Source organism: Ambystoma mexicanum, chromosome 7q, assembly GCF_040938575.1.
Source record: "Ambystoma mexicanum isolate Mex_15411 chromosome 7q, UKY_AmexF1_1, whole genome shotgun sequence".
Classification (NCBI taxonomy): domain Eukaryota; kingdom Metazoa; phylum Chordata; class Amphibia; order Caudata; family Ambystomatidae; genus Ambystoma; species Ambystoma mexicanum.
Window position 1 is genome coordinate 404,363,718 of NC_090941.1, and position 17,366 is coordinate 404,381,083.

Genomic DNA, 17,366 nt, shown 5'->3' on the forward strand with positions numbered 1-17,366 from the left:
ATGTAAAATCGAGAAGCTGGTACAACTTACTACCGTAACACATTTGCAAGACCCAGGCAAGTTTTCAGATCTATTTATTGCTTGGCACCTACATAGCCATGCGCGAGGTACAAATTCAGCTACCCTGCGCACAACATCCATGCCATCAGTAGATCTACAGATTGCCATAGCATCAGTGGTTCTGTGGATAGACAGGAGATAAACAATCAGTTTCAAGTAAGCACCTCCCAGGACTTTAAATTCATCATAGAGTAGCATAACGTGCAAGACCGTTTCCTCAGCACTCACACAGATCGGGCATGTGCCTGGGTTTATAAATCCCCAGTTCTTTTTAAAGGATGCAACCCAAAATGTACCCAATCTAAACTCCAATTAAAGTGTCCATGCTAAAGGTGGAGGGATTAAATCTAGATAAGGTACAAATCCAAAATCCAATTTGTTAATAAGGTAGAATGGACCCAATCCGAGCCCCAGACTTAGTTCCTTTAGCTTCCTTCTTGCTAATATTAAGGCTGCTTTGTTGACCTTCGTAACTGCTGCCTTTTCAATTGAAGATGGATCAGTCCACAGGTGGCTCATCCCCAGAGCAGCAAGGGTGTTTTTAACATGAAATACCTATGGTAGCGTTTTTCTACCCTTGGCCTTTAAAACATGTACTCAGGCTTCCCTATATCTGACTTGTGTACCCCACAACCTAACCCAGTACATTGCCAGTCTCAACATAACTGTGTCCCAAATGGGACATAGGTTAACCTCCATATGGAACAGGGTATTTGGGGTGCCTTGTGGCAACGAGAGCAGATTCTTTAGAAATGTATTTTCTGCAGTGTTTGAGGGCTGTGGCTTGACATATCCCCAGATATCTGTGCCGAAGAGGGCATATGCTTTAGCCTGCTTTTTGTAGATTTCAAGCACGAAGATGCAGCACACCTACCATTTCTTCAGAGAAAGCCCTGTGTGGCTCTGCTAAATTTGTCCAGGTAGGCACGACTTTGTCAATCTGGGCTGACTAGACTAGTCACAGAACATCTAATGCCCGGGTAGTTATACGTGGAGACTTACTCCAGCCTACTGCCATCAACAAAGATATTTTGCTCTTGACATGTGGTGTTCCTGGTTGGAAAGGTCAGTATGCTTAACCCTGTGTATCCATTGCTCCATTGTGCCCCTAGTGGTATGTCAAATCTGCCTATTTTGATGCATAGCTACTCTGTTGCTTAGCCCTGCTGCTTAGCCCTGGGTATCCATTGCTCCATTTGCCTCTAGTGGTATGTTGAATCTTCCTAAATCTGTTACTAAGATATCCTGTTGCATAGCTCTTGTATTGTGAGCACTATCTGCCCCAGGCGCCTAGCTGCTGCTCTGCCTACCGAACAGTCCTCTGGTCAAATTTATCCTCACCAACCACAAACCAGCCCACCCACAATCACGCCAACTCACTCTCAGCTCACTCACCCCTCAACTACCCACATTGGCCATATCTCTCTCTACTCACCTACTGGCTCTCCGCCACCATGCTGCCACTCTTCAACACACAGTCCTCACCACTACTGCACATAACTTCCTCATCCATGTCCACAATCGCCACACCATGTGATCACATGACCAAACTAGAAGCTCAAACCCTGCTACACTCTAGATGCATCAGCTCAGGTCCCGCACAGAACCCAATCCACACCCATGCACTCCTATCACCACACACCTTAGGAACCTTCGCCTTAGCTCCCGCACCCACAATGCTCAGCCACCACCCCTCCCACTCATTCCTCCCAGCACCAAACACACCACACCTCTGAGATTCACCTCAGCACATCTCACACTTGATCTCACTGTGCCCACGAAAATAGAAGAGCCCAGCATTGCCTGTTTCCGAGTAGGAAATTGATATATATAAATATATATATATATATATATATATATACATATATATATATATATATATATATCAATAAAACAGGGGTTCCAAGTAGTGTCTGTTTTTGAGTAAGAAAAGGGACCACTCTGTGACTATGAAGTATAATAAAATGGTCACGTCAAGCAGTACCTATCTCTGAGTACATCTCTTTCACAGAGAACGAACCTTGACCATTAAGATGCAATGGCTGAGGGTGAAAGGAATAGCAGAAGGTATGGTTTGTCCAGCAATTCCCTTATTCCAGAAAGCTCACAGAAAACAGGCGTAGGTATATCCTACTTCGGAGTCAAAGATCCTGCCCAACAGAAACCTAAAGCCTATTTTCTTAGAAAGAAAATATTTTCTGATATGGAGGGATGAGCATGCCTGAATGCATATTTCTCCGAATCCGGTGACCCAAACGGCCAAGGAGTATCCTAAGAGGGAAGAGCAACATATTTACAATTCATCATCATCGTGTAATCTTTATTCGACATTAGTCTTTGGGTAAGTACAAAGTAGAATAATCATATTAAATACATCATTCGCAATATAGATACAATCATAAGTATATACATAGTTATTAAACAATGAGGGAAACAAAAATGTAAAACTGAGTCAATAACCTTCCGTATGATACCATTATGTAAAATCGAGAAGCTGGTACAACTTACTACCGTAACACATTTGCAAGACCCAGGCAAGTTTTCAGATCTATTTATTGCTTGGCACCTACATAGCCATGCGCGAGGTACAAATTCAGCTACCCTGCGCACAACATCCATGCCATCAGTAGATCTACAGATTGCCATAGCATCAGTGGTTCTGTGGATAGACAGGAGATAAACAATCAGTTTCAAGTAAGCACCTCCCAGGACTTTAAATTCATCATAGAGTAGCATAACGTGCAAGACCGTTTCCTCAGCACTCACACAGATCGGGCATGTGCCTGGGTTTATAAATCCCCAGTTCTTTTTAAAGGATGCAACCCAAAATGTACCCAATCTAAACTCCAATTAAAGTGTCCATGCTAAAGGTGGAGGGATTAAATCTAGATAAGGTACAAATCCAAAATCCAATTTGTTAATAAGGTAGAATGGACCCAATCCGAGCCCCAGACTTAGTTCCTTTAGCTTCCTTCTTGCTAATATTAAGGCTGCTTTGTTGACCTTCGTAACTGCTGCCTTTTCAATTGAAGATGGATCAGTCCACAGGTGGCTCATCCCCAGAGCAGCAAGGGTGTTTTTAACATGAAATACCTATGGTAGCGTTTTTCTACCCTTGGCCTTTAAAACATGTACTCAGGCTTCCCTATATCTGACTTGTGTACCCCACAACCTAACCCAGTACATTGCCAGTCTCAACATAACTGTGTCCCAAATGGGACATAGGTTAACCTCCATATGGAACAGGGTATTTGGGGTGCCTTGTGGCAACGAGAGCAGATTCTTTAGAAATGTATTTTCTGCAGTGTTTGAGGGCTGTGGCTTGACATATCCCCAGATATCTGTGCCGAAGAGGGCATATGCTTTAGCCTGCTTTTTGTAGATTTCAAGCACGAAGATGCAGCACACCTACCATTTCTTCAGAGAAAGCCCTGTGTGGCTCTGCTAAATTTGTCCAGGTAGGCACGACTTTGTCAATCTGGGCTGACTAGACTAGTCACAGAACATCTAATGCCCGGGTAGTTATACGTGGAGACTTACTCCAGCCTACTGCCATCAACAAAGATATTTTGCTCTTGACATGTGGTGTTCCTGGTTGGAAAGGTCAGTATGCTTAACCCTGTGTATCCATTGCTCCATTGTGCCCCTAGTGGTATGTCAAATCTGCCTATTTTGATGCATAGCTACTCTGTTGCTTAGCCCTGCTGCTTAGCCCTGGGTATCCATTGCTCCATTTGCCTCTAGTGGTATGTTGAATCTTCCTAAATCTGTTACTAAGATATCCTGTTGCATAGCTCTTGTATTGTGAGCACTATCTGCCCCAGGCGCCTAGCTGCTGCTCTGCCTACCGAACAGTCCTCTGGTCAAATTTATCCTCACCAACCACAAACCAGCCCACCCACAATCACGCCAACTCACTCTCAGCTCACTCACCCCTCAACTACCCACATTGGCCATATCTCTCTCTACTCACCTACTGGCTCTCCGCCACCATGCTGCCACTCTTCAACACACAGTCCTCACCACTACTGCACATAACTTCCTCATCCATGTCCACAATCGCCACACCATGTGATCACATGACCAAACTAGAAGCTCAAACCCTGCTACACTCTAGATGCATCAGCTCAGGTCCCGCACAGAACCCAATCCACACCCATGCACTCCTATCACCACACACCTTAGGAACCTTCGCCTTAGCTCCCGCACCCACAATGCTCAGCCACCACCCCTCCCACTCATTCCTCCCAGCACCAAACACACCACACCTCTGAGATTCACCTCAGCACATCTCACATACCCTACCTCCAACCCACCTCCACCCCCACCCCTAAAATGACTCCTACCAATACAACCATCAAATGTGCTCTCATCAATGCTTGCTCGCTCCCTGCCCATTCTCTTGAGATCAACAACCTCATCGCCCTCCACGACTTTGGCATATTAGCTGTCACAGAAACGTGGCTCCACGAAGCCTCAGGCCCAGCCATCTCACTTGCCCTCCCTTTAGGTTACACCATCCTCAGACACGATCGTAAGACATCTAAAGGCGGAGGTGTGGCACTTATCTCCAAAGAGACGCTTGCCATCAGACTCTGCAACCAACAGTGTGATAACAACGCTGACCTCCTCACCACCAAGCTGACACTATCTCCCTCCTACACCATAAATATTGTGATCACATACAGACCACCTGGCACTGCCCCAGACTACCAAAAACAACTCCTCCACATTCTAGGAAACAACCTAAAAAAGTACCACTAGAACCATCCTACTCAGCGCCCTCAACCTAGGCCTACTCGACCCTAAAGACAAAGCTTCCTCTGCATTTGCCAATGAGCTCTCTGATTTAGGATTCTCCCATAAAATCTTGTAACCAACTCACTCCGAAGGCCGCACCATTGACTGGATCGCAGACCACAATTGCTCTTCCACCATCACCATCATAGCACCACACCCTTGGACAGATCACCAATGCATTCAATTCACTATTCCGTCCAGACCACCCCGCAAAGTGCTCTCCTACGCCCCTGCATCCAAAGTCAGAAGCTCTTAAAAAACTTACCAAAGCCAACCTCCTCCCTCTTCTAGACATCCCTGAACTTAAATCCCTGTTTACCAACAACCCTGACATTCTCGCCAACATCTACTCGAACACCCTTACCAAAGCCATCGAGTCCTTAGCGCCTCTCAAGAACAAGAAGCAAAAAAAATCTATACATACTAACCCTTGGTTCACGGATGAGCTATCTACTCTACGTACCAACAAACGTCTAGCCTTAGCTAAATGGCAATCCTCACCCAACCCCACCACTCTAACTTAATTCATAAACATCGCTGTGACCTTCAAGAAAGCTATTTTCATGGCCAAATCTAAATCCCTTAAGCACAGAATCGCCTCAACCAGCTCTAAATCCAAAGAAATGTTCGCAATCTTTAAAGATCTCATCTCTCCTCCCTCCAGCCCTGATGAAATTCTCAAAGATGAAGCCTGGTGTTCCAACATTCAGTCAGCTCCCCTGAATAAAATCAAACTACTCCAAGAAAAAATTCAATCACAGCGCAAATCTCTACCCAAGCAAGACAATTCACCATCCTCTTCTCCCTCCACCTCTCACCCCAACACCCCCCTCTTCTCATTTAGAAAAGTCACAGATGCGGAAGTAGCAGACTTACTCCTCCTTATCAAACCCTCCACTTGCAAAGTGACATCTGCCCTCTAGCCGTTATCAAGCAATACTCTGACGCACTGACCCCTATCATCACAGCATTCATCAATGCTTCCTTCTCCGCAGGCACGGTCCCACGAAGCCTAAAAGAGGCTTGGGTTCGCCCCCTCCTAAAGAAGCCATCATTAGACCAAGCCTGCCCTAACAACTACCGTCCAATCACCACAGTTCCCTTCCTCCTTAAAATCCTGGATAAAGCCGCCCACTCCCAAATCCAACTCTTCCTTGAAACCAACGCTATATTAGGCCAAAGACAATCAGGCTTTCGCAAAGGCCACGGCACGGAAACTGCCCTCCTGGATTTAAAAACCAAATCACCAAGATAATGGACAAAGGCAAACCTGCATTACTGTTACTCCTAGATCTCTCTGCCGCGTTTGATCTGGTTGACCATACCATCCCGACTTCCCATCTCTCCAAAGCAGCCCAATTCTCTAATATAGCCACATCATGGAAAATGTCATTTCTAGAAGGCAGAGCCATGAAAGTGTACTACAATCAGGCAAATTGCCCCCCCACCACCATCCACTGTGGAGTGCCACATGGTTCATGAACTGCACCTAACCTCTACAATCTCTTCACAAAACCTCTCTTCGACAAACTTGACTCGCTCGGCATAGCATGCACGAACTATGCCGACGACACGCAAGTACTTCTTCCCCTCACTGGCTCCTACGATCAGGATGCTACAGCCCTCCTTCAAATCTACACTACCATTCAAACATGGATGGCAACCAATGGAGTATGTTTAAACAGGGATAAAACCGAGATCATCCTCCTAGGCCCCAGGGAAATTTTACCCAAACTGGACCCAAAATATGAACATTTCACCATTGACAACTCCATCATACCTATCTCCAACACTGTGAAAACTTTAGGAGTCTATCTTCACTCGACACTGCAATGACCCGACAGGTCAACGCCATTGCATCAGCATCCGCCCATACCACTAAACTCCTAAATGCCATCAAGCCGTTTCTTACCACCCAAAAATGCCTTTCCATAGCCCTAGCCACAATAGTAGCGAAACTTGACGATTGCAACACCCTCCTTGCAGGCACCTCAAGTATCAACCTCCTCAAACTAAAAACAGTACAAAATAACGGACTCTGAGCCGCCCTCAGCATCCCGAAATGGGACCACATCACCCAGGCTAGACGTGCAGCCCACTTTAAGATTCTCACTCTGACACACAAATGCATTAATCTCTCGGCTCCATCTTACCTGGCAGACACCATTACCAGAGACCTTGCCACATGCCCAAAAAGAAGCCACCACGCTAATCAACTCCGCGTCCCCCCCATCAAAAGAATGAAAGCCACAGGCATTAGCTTCCCACACATTGGTCCAAAACTATGGAACACACTACCCAATGCCCTCAGAGCTGAACCCTCACTCTCTGCCTTCCGCAAAACCCTTAAAACCACCATGTTCAATTAGCCCTCACATCCCTTTTTCCCTTCTATGCCCGGCACTGTAACTAAGCTATGTTTATGATCACGCTGTGAATTGTACAAGGAACATGTAACCAAGTCCTGTCTTTCACTTACAATCTGTTAAACTATAAATACGCTGTCTTATATTTGTGTAACCAGCATGTTTCACCTCTGTAACAAGCGCCACGATGCCCAAGGGCTGCTGCATGCTCTACAAATGCTAATAAATAAATAAATCTCTTGGTTTTCCTGGCATTTAGCGACAGTCCCAGCTCTTTACATTTAGACAGGTATCATTCCATAGCAGATGTAAGATCCATAGTAGAGGTAGAGAGAAGAACTGCATCATCTGCTAAAAGTAGTGCCCAGTAACAATCAGTGCCTAGTTTCGGAGGATTCATGCAGTGTTGCAGCAGCTCCTCAATAACCTTATTGATATAAATACAAAAGAGTAGCCAAGCAAGGACGCAGCCATGTCTAACACCTCTTCCCGCATCAAAAGGCACTGTGACCTCGCTCACCTACCCATAGCGGACCACTGGCCGATTTTCAAAGTAAAGAGCATGCACAATGGACATGGAATACTTGCCATAAAGAGTCACGAGGGATCCCAACGAAGACTGTTTTCAAGTCAACAAAGATGGCATACAACTTAACTTTCCTGGGAACTATGCCACTGATTCATGGAATTATTTGCGCCGAAAAACGGGGATTTGTGCGCCATTCTGCCTGCAAATCCCTGTTTAACAAATGGGGATTTGCGGGCAGAATGGTGCACACAAATCCCTGTTTTTCGATACAAATAATTCCATGAATCAGCCCGTATATGTTTTTGTACCAGGAGAAATAAGCGAAACCTCTGGACCTAAGTACTTTTCCCCGACTTGAATCCTGCTTGGAGATTGTTGATAACCCCTTCACCATCAACCCATTACTAGAGGTGTCTCAGTATAGTTTTAGCAAATATCTTCCGCATGTGCTTACAATTGGAGAATATTCACAGGCATGTCAGAACAGCAGAATACTACTTACCTCTGATATGCTGGAGAGGAGGCACAGGTGAACCTGTCAGAAGTGATCTTATATCAGCATAGACGACGAGTTCTAAATGAAAATAGGTAGAGCAAAACATTTTTTTTTTATTGTATATGGTTACAAGAATTTAACCTTTCACAAACGTACCAAGTATTTAAGCTGAGAATAAAACCAAAATCTTAAAAGGCAATAAAGCTAAGTCAGATAAAACAAAACAAAAAAAAGAAAATATGTATGGTGGAGTCATTTTACGCCTAAGAAGGACAGCAAAGTAATACAAAATAGAGGTTAAAATTAATTTGTGTAAAAAATGTATGCAGTACTTTTTAGACTCAACCCTAAACTGGTGATTGCACGACTTCTTGTCTTCCCTGAGCCTAAAATACCTTAAAAAACAAGACAATGTAAAATACTCCTTCATTAGGACGTTATGTTACCTACATACATCAGAATGCCACTGGGCTGACTATAAAGCTGTTTGGGGACGAGTGAAGATGTATACACATGCATTTACCATCTCTAATTCATTACCGTTCTCACACAGTCCAATCGGATGCCATTGGCATTCCGCAATTTGCTCATTACGAATGAATCAAGGTATTGAAACAGCAATTACTCACAGACCTTGTTTCTAAGTACAAATCGGTGGCATTTGATTTGTATCACATTCACAGGAAGAGTGAGTGATCTGGCCAATGGTAGAGGCTCCATAACTGAACAGTTAAGAACTACTGACTTCTCTGCTGATAACTTAATTCCATAACCAGGCCTAAACTAAATTAATAACAGACAAACATTGCCATTTCCAGCTCACTTTTAAAATAATCTCCAACCTGTTAAGAGTGTCTGTTCAGCTCTCATGACAGGAATGCAATGGAATGGACATCCTGTTGTAAATAAACAAGGCAAGGTGGACAATTGATCACTGAACATGTTCAGGTGGATTTAATGTATTTGTAAGAACAGGCATGTCAATTTAGATCAGAACTGACTTCCAATAACACACTTCCACAGAGGCATTTCCCGGGGGTCCTGTACAATAGCACAAACATGAGAGCAGCTGGTGAGCCAGTTTATGAGGGAGTGAAACAAAATGAGGCGTAGAGCAGGAAAAAAGAAAATAAAAAGATGTATAAGAAACACATGAATAACAAAGGTAACATTAAACGGTTGGGGGTGGGAGGGTGCAGTGCTTAAAAACTAAGGATGAGCACTATATGAATAAGCAAAAGTACTTTATCAGGTGGCACTGGATGGAATCTTCGGTCAGGTAGAGAGGCTGGGGAGAGGGCAAGGGTAGCTCTGTTTTTGGCAAGTAAGGAAAGAGATCCACATTTGGGATGGCTTTCATTGTGATGGGCAATGGGGTCAAATGTAGCGGGTGCATAGGGAGAAAGAGTGGAAGCAAGACACAGGGGGCATGGGACAGTCAGATTGAGTGCAGAGTAGTGGAGAGAACAAGGTGGTGAGCAGAAAGAGATACAATCAGACAAGTACTAAGGAGCAAGACCATTGGTAGCTCTGTAAGCTAGGAGAAAGAATTTAAAAAGTGAGCGGTTGTGAGAGACAACTAGCATGGTTTGTTCAGAAGAAGTGGAGGAGAGTCTGGGTAAGTTGTAGTAGAGTGTACAGGAAGTGAAGTTGACAACTTTGTCTAGAGGGAGGAATAATAGAAAGGAAGACCAAGCAATAGGCTTCAGCAGTAGCTGAGCTTGCTGAGCATGACTTTGGAGATTAGAGTTTTCGTAGTGTGTTAAGAAATAGACACATTTTCCGAATGCTGAAACGTTTAATATGAGCAGCAGAGGTGGTAGTTATAATGAATTGTGGCAGTGGGAGGTCGTTTTCAAAGAGGACCCTAGCTTGTGAGCCTTGGGCAAGAGAGCAGCAAGGTGAAGCAGAAATTAGCTATGCAAGTGAAGGTAGAGATGGTATTGTAAGACGACTTCTGTTTTTGTCAAGCTCCGTATGAGGCCATGGAAAGACATCCCATGATGGATTGCAGTGTGACAAGTGGGAATCTGTTCCAGATGGATGGACTGAACGGGGAAAGAAGAAAATGATTATATTGTTGTCAGCAGAGTGGTGGTAGTGAATGCCAAAGGGCCAGGTAGATCTTCCCAGACCAGAGGTATATAGGGTGAAGCACCGATGTCCAAGAACTGATCTTTGGGAGAAGCTGAGATTCACCAGATTTATTTTTGTTCCATTATATTTTGAAGGAGCAACCTTAAAGGTAGGAGGTGATTTGGGAAAAACAAGGTCTTGTTGGGGGAGGAGGAGTGCAGTAGAGAATTTGCAGTTGTGAGCATCAGAGAGAAAGTTGGAGACATGCATGAGTGCAGTCTTGGTTCAGTGTGTACTTAGGAAGCCAGACAGAAGTGGATCTCTAAGGCCATCCTCAAGGCACTTTCTGATCTGGTTTAAGACCACCTGCTCAAGACCCTTGAATAATGGGGAAGGCGGGCAAATGGGTGATAATGTACCAGGATATTTGGGTCGGTAGAGGGTTTCTTCAAAACTGGTAGGACAGTGGCAGATTTGACTGAGCCAGGGAAGGGTCCAACAGAAAGAGAGTAAAGAGCTCAGAGTGCTAAGGGTGGGGATTGAGATTAATATGACCCCATTACAAGTATGGCGGTGCAGGAAAGAATTGCCAATAACAGAATTACCGCCACTTTTGCCACAGTGCCATACTATGAGTATGGCCCTGAAGTGGGGGAAGTAAATCCTGCCACTTTCAGCCACAAAACGCCAAAATCCACAGAATTACACAGAATTACCAGTGTGGTAATTCTGCCATCGGTAATTATACCCAAAATGCCCCATATAGTCTAATGGACTCTAAAACAATTGAGATTAACTCTGCCACCGTCACTTGTAATCTGGCACCCAACTCGCAATGAGGCCTAAGTCTTTGACCATTTGAGGAGCAAACGGGTTAATAGGAGCACAGGGTGGGTTGGGGCTGCAAAGGATGGGTATTAATTCTGTCAGAGAGGTGGGAGAAGTAGCTGAGTGCAGAAGGGGTAGATGGAGAGGTGGTGAACAGTAGGAGGTGTAGGAGGGAGAGGGAGAAGAGGGATGTGAGAGTGTCAAACATTTTAGAGCTTTTAAAGGAAAAGTTGTGAGCAAAGTCTTTAGCAGAAAGCGAGGAGGTGATGGCTATTAGATTGGGAGCTGTGTGCAAAGCATGGAACGCAGATAAATGTTAACTGGGCTGATTGTGTATAGAGCAGATTAGGTTTCTTATGTAGGAGGATTTGAATCCAACGCAGAAGTGAGGGCAACTAGGGAATTTTTGTAGGCTAGGAGTAGGTTGGGGGTCCATGATTGCATCGTAGGTCACAATGCATGTTTGTATTGAAGGTACGCGAGGTACTTTAAAGCTTTAAAATGGCCGACCGTTACCTGATGTCTCCCTACAGAGCCTATTGAGGTCCTAGTAATCCTCACTGATAGGCTGCCTTGCCTATTTGCCCTCCCATTGGCCGCCGGCAGGCGAAGCCGGCCCACCTTACCCAAGGCCCACTGCAACAAGGTCAGCACCTGTTCGATGCCTGTTTGCGCCTGTGTCTGCCGTCTGCCAGACCCCCTGTCTGCCACACGCCAGCTTTACGCAAGGTGACTCTATCATTCTTACACAATTCTACCACCACTGCTAAACGTTTACTCGCACGCTATCACTGTGTACTGCGTACGCTCATTCCACAGCAATGGACAAGCTCTGCTTTATTTGTAAAGCCAACCACTGTCCTAATGTTTATTGTATCTCTGTATGCATATCACATTTAACCTGTTGACAGCCATACGCATGTGTACAACCACCCATCAACTTGCAGTCAATTTCAAGCGTGAGATGAAAGTCCTTACTAAAAATGGAACCAACTTACGGTTACTCGCACTCGCGTTACCATAGCCATCATACCAATACCTCAAGGGAAGGAAACCTTGAGCGTGGTATCTCTAGTCTTTCCCCCTCACCTCCGTTCCACTGCTCCTAGACGCTACACCCACCAACCACTTTATCTATCCCTGCCCATAGTAGCACAGACTGTTTGAGCAACTGCCCGACCTACATTGATAAAGTTCCATCTAGACTTCCTTAGAACCTAACACACACCAGTATATATCAGCATAACTACATGCATGCTGCCTGAAAACTGGCCCCACGCTGTCCATATCAGTAAAATTGCATTTGGATTGCCTACTTCTTTTAGTAAACAGTATTTAGATTGCTTGAAATATACCTGATTTTTAGCTACATTAGCAAATTGCATTTAGAGCGCCCTAGAACCTGCCTCATTTTGGACTGGACTAGAAACTGCATCTAGACTGCTTTCTTCTTTTAACAAACTGTATTTAGATTGCTTGAAACATGCCTGATTTTTAGCTACATTAGCAAATTGCATTTAGAGCGCTCTAGAACCTGCCTCATTTTGGACTGGACTAGAAACTGCATCTAGACTGCCTGCTTCTTTTAGCAAACTGTATTTAGATTGCTTGAAACCTGCCTGATTTTTAGCTACATTAGCAAATTGCACTTAGAGCGCCCTAGAACATGCCTCATTTTGGACTGGACTAGAAACTGCATTTAGATTGCTTGTTTTTTTGTTAGCAAACTGTATCTAGATTGCTTGAAAACCTGCCTGATTTTTTGGCTACACTAGTAAAACTGCATCTAGAGCGCCCAATAAATTGCTACATGCTAGATTGCATTAGAAATAGTATCTAAATTGTCTGACTGGCTTAGCATACTGTAACCAGACTGCCAGGAAACCTGTGTAATGATTGGATTTCACAGCAAAATTGTATCTAGAGTGCACAAGAACTTGCTAAATTTTGTACTGCTTTGGAAAATTGTATCTACATTGTCTGATTGTCCCAGCAAATGGTACCTAGACTTGGAAACCTGTGCGACTGGGCTAGTATAGCAATTCCGCACTCAGAGTGCCCAAAATCTGCAACTTTTTGACCACTCTGGTAAACTGAACACAGTTTGCCTGACTATTTTAGCAAACTGTACCCAGATTACTTGCTTACCTGCCTGTCTATTGGCCATAACAGCATACTCGTAGCTTGTAGCTAGACTATCTAAGAACCTGCCATACCCCAAAGTGATAGACTTGCATAATGTCAAGACTACGCAGTATCTTTTGCACTATAGTTATATATACATTCCTTGTCAAAAATAACCAGGATTACCACAGTGGAATCCTCCTATGTGAGTCAGCATCCATCCCTCCAAATATGTCAGCATCCATCCCACCAAATACGTCAAACTTAAGTAACAACTATGACTTTGCCAGATCAAAGTATCATGCTGCAGCAGGACCAGGAGCAGCCTATGCCTCCCAGCCTAGCTCAACATTTGACAGAAATAACAAATTACGTGCTGGACTAAACAAACTTCACAAGTTACCCAGAAGACTTCTCCCTCCTACTAAACGTGAATTTAATTCCCAATACATTAGGGAATGTAATGCTCCTAATCTCCCCCTCTGCACCGTTAGCCTCCTCGAATTCCCGAATATCTAAATCCAAGCCCAAGCCTAAGCCTAATACTAGTTCACCAAACGTCGTACAAATCAAAGTGGAAACGGAAGCTCCCTGTTATAAATGAGCGCTCCTCAATGTAAGATCTTTAGTTGCCATGCCCTTGATATAGTTGATTTAATCACTGAAGCCAACTTGGACTTCATTGCTATAACCGTGACCTGGCTTCATAATGCGGCAGGGCCTTCACTCATGCTTGCCATCCCTGACGGCTATACTATAACTAGGCAAGACCGAGAGGGCGCCCGTGGAGGTGGCATTGCCATCATATCCAAAATAAACTTATCGCTAAGGCTAGCCCATACCCTAACCTAGCAATCCTGTGAAACCCTTAGCGCTAAACTCCCTATAAACAATACCCAATCACTAACCATTCACCTAGTTTACAGACCACTGGGCCCGCTTGGGACCTTTGAGGAGGATCTGCACAGCCTACTCTCTAATAACTCCAAACCTACGTCACAACTGCTGATTCTAGGGGACTTTAACCTAGGATTAATGATCAAGCAGACTTGCACGCTTTGACCATTGCTAATACCCTCAATGCACTAGGACAATCCCAGAAAATCAACAGTCCTACCCATTTGAAGGGCAGAATAATAGATTGGGTCGCCGACTCCAACTGTACTGCTGCCATCTCTTCTATCTCGCCATTACCCTGGACTGATCACTCACTGGTGTCCTTTAACCTCTTAACCACCCGACCTTCTACCTCTACCTTACCCATGGTACCATCCTGCCCTACCAGAAATAAAAAGAATATGACAGTAGACAACATCATTCCTGCCATCCTACCAACTCTAAATGCACTACCGGACAACCTAGACCCTAGTGCACCAGTTCATGAATACAATAAAATCATGCTCGACACTATGGACAAAATTGCCCCACTTAAAATTCGAACAAGTAAACCTAAGGCCCATTTAAATAAATGGTTCATGCCTGAACTTAAGGCCTTACGTCTAACAAAGAGAAAAAGTGAATCAACCTGGAAACTATGCTCAACTGATGAGAATAAGGCTAACCTAACTTCTATTTCCCGCCACTATAAACAAGAAGTCTCCCTGGCAAAGCAAAACTCTTACAATGAGCGCATTTCCAATTCTAATTCAAGTATGAAGGAACTTTTTTCCATATTGAAAGAACTTGAGTCACCTATTGCCATACCAGACACCTGCACCAAGTACCAGACCTGGTGTGCAGATATCCAATACGCACTAGCAAATAAAATAAACACCCCCCAAAATAAAATGTATCTAAAAAAAGATTTGCTAAACCTTCCCAATCAGCCTCAGTTACTGTCTAATGCTACCCTCAAAGACCACACCAACACATTTTCCTTCACCAAAACCACAACAATAGAGATAGAGAAAATCATCTTATCCCTTAAACCTTCTAACTGCAAAGTTGATATCTGCCCAGCACAGATAATAAAAGACGCTGCCAGAGATCTATCACCTTTCATCTCTAAACTCATTAATGCCTCATTCTCTACAGGCAATATCCCCCCCAACCTAAAACAATCCTGGGTGCTCCTGATTCTCAAGAAGCAGACACTAGACCCTCTTATCCCTGCCAATTACCGTCTCATTACGACGGTACCATTTCTACTGAAGATACTGGACAAAGTGGCCTACACACAAATTCAAAAACACGTTGAATTACATAAGCTACTGGGAGCTAGACAATCTGGCTTCCGTCCATTACATGGAACCGAAACAGCCCTCATTGACTTAAAGACCCAAATAGATGAACTGAGAGATCAAGGAAAGACAGCACTCCTACTCTTACTTGATCTCTCATCTGCATTCGATCTCGTAGACCACAAGGTCCTCTGCAAACATTTGGACTCAGCTGCTCATTTCTCTACCCAAGCCATTAGATGGATAGAATCATTTCTGAGCGAGAGAACCATGCAAGTTTTCTCCCCTTCGGCTGCAGCAGACCCCATACCGATCACATGCAAAGTCCCCCAGGGCTCCTGTGTCTCCCCAACCCTATACAATATATTCACCAAACTCCTTTTTGATGATTTGGACCATCTAGGTATCACCTACACCAACTATGCAGATGATACACAGATCCTCCTCCCGCTTTCCGGGGATCATGGTAAGGACAGGGAGTTGGTGAATAGAGTGTATCTCATCATTCAGGTGTGGATGGCATCACATGGTCTATGCCTGAATGATGATAAAACAGAACTGATCATTCTGGGCACACAGGCCAATATCAACAAATTAGGCTCTGACTATTCAGAGTTTAGCATAGATGGCAATGTCATTAGGGTCTCCAGTGAAGTAAAAACGCTTGGTTTTTACCTCGATTCCACTATGTCATTTACTAAACAGGTCAACTCATTAGCAACAACCACAGCCTATACCTGCAAATTAATAAGAGCAGGTAAACCCTTCCTATCCAATGATAGTTGCATGATCCTAGCGAGAGCCTTAATACTCTCCCGGCTTGACTACTGTAATGCCCTCTACAGTGGTGCCAACAAAGCCATTACCCAAAGGCTCCAAATTCTATAAAATAATGCCCTTAGAGCTGCACTTGGCCTAAATAAAAGGGAGCATATCTCCTCTATCAAATGCCAACATAAATGGCTTTCTACTGTTGACAAAATCCAGCTAAAAATGAACTCCCTGACATACAAAGCTCTCAACAATGCGGCTCCTAGCTACTTGACGGATAAAATAAAAAGAAAAATATCTAGTAGACCGTCAAGAACTGTCAATTCTAACTGTCTGGCAGTACCAAGATATAAACTTGCCAACATTGGCGGCATCAGCTTCCCTGTGACAGCTGCCAAACTGTGGAACGCTCTACCACATAACCTGAGAGCAGACCAATCTTTCTCAGAATTTAGAAAGAACCTTATCAAACACATCAACACCAAAAATGTGTAGTCCCCTTTACGTACCTCTGTACCCTTAGACCTACTGTATATATGTTGTATCAGAATCTGATCTTTATTTGAATACAACCTAAACACAAATAGATTCCTCTGTATCATGTACATTCATTGCTATCATCCTTCTGCCCATACCTCATCAGTGTAAATATGTAAATTGTATATCTCTGCACTATTGCACATTTGTAACATTGTAATGTCCTGATTCCTGTAACACTGTGTAACATTGTAATGTCCAGATTCCTGTAACACTGTGTAACATTGTAATGTCCAGATTCCTGTAACACTGTAAGTTTTGCATATTCTTTTCTGCTGTGCCCGGTTACCCAAACAAACAAACAAACAAACAAACAAGGTATCGATCTGAGATGTGATGCAGGCCTAGAGTTTATTTTTTAATTTGTTTTTGATTTATCCCCTGCCTTTTTTAATGTGTTTATATATGCTGTAATTATTTGTCGTAGTTCATCTCCACTGCCATACTGCCATAGTTGTTGACACCTTACAGCAACAGGATACGATGTGTAAAGCTACAAACACATTGCAGATGGCCAGAGGTAGTATTTGCGGTTGCTTAACATCTCAGTTTGAGTGCTGTGCCCTCACCACATAGTCAGCAAAACGGCCATCAAAACG